This window comes from Penaeus monodon, chromosome 34 (assembly GCF_015228065.2).
Source record: "Penaeus monodon isolate SGIC_2016 chromosome 34, NSTDA_Pmon_1, whole genome shotgun sequence".
Lineage (NCBI taxonomy): Eukaryota > Metazoa > Arthropoda > Malacostraca > Decapoda > Penaeidae > Penaeus > Penaeus monodon.
The window spans coordinates 23896876-23897185 of record NC_051419.1 but is presented as its reverse complement, the minus strand read 5'-3'; the positions used below and the strand labels follow the sequence as shown (position 1 = coordinate 23897185).

Genomic DNA, 310 nt, shown 5'->3' with positions numbered 1-310 from the left:
AAAAAAAATGCAACCCAGTGCAACCCCGCGCAACAAGACCTGTTGCGACCGTTAAGAGAAGGTCACCCAGCACGCGTGGGAGGTCAGCGAGAGGGGAGGGGGAGAATGGGTGAACCGGGGAGGGGTGAATGACGTCATGCACGCTTACATTCACCTTTTGCGAGGCATCGGGAACGGTAGTGTTAAGCAAGCTCACGCATCTTCACTTAGAGGCCAGCGCATGTGCAATATCACTATTATCAGCAGTAACGCTAGCAATAACGTCACCAGCATTAGTAACGGTTACGACACACATGCGCGCTCACGCACG

General features: G+C 53.5%; 1 protein-coding gene across 1 annotated transcript in view; it reads right to left on the bottom strand.

Moving 5' to 3' along the window:
• Positions 1-310, bottom strand: part of LOC119594652 (unconventional myosin-Va-like) — a gene marked incomplete in the record, with an annotated part of 122411 nt that overhangs the window by 49781 nt on the left and 72320 nt on the right.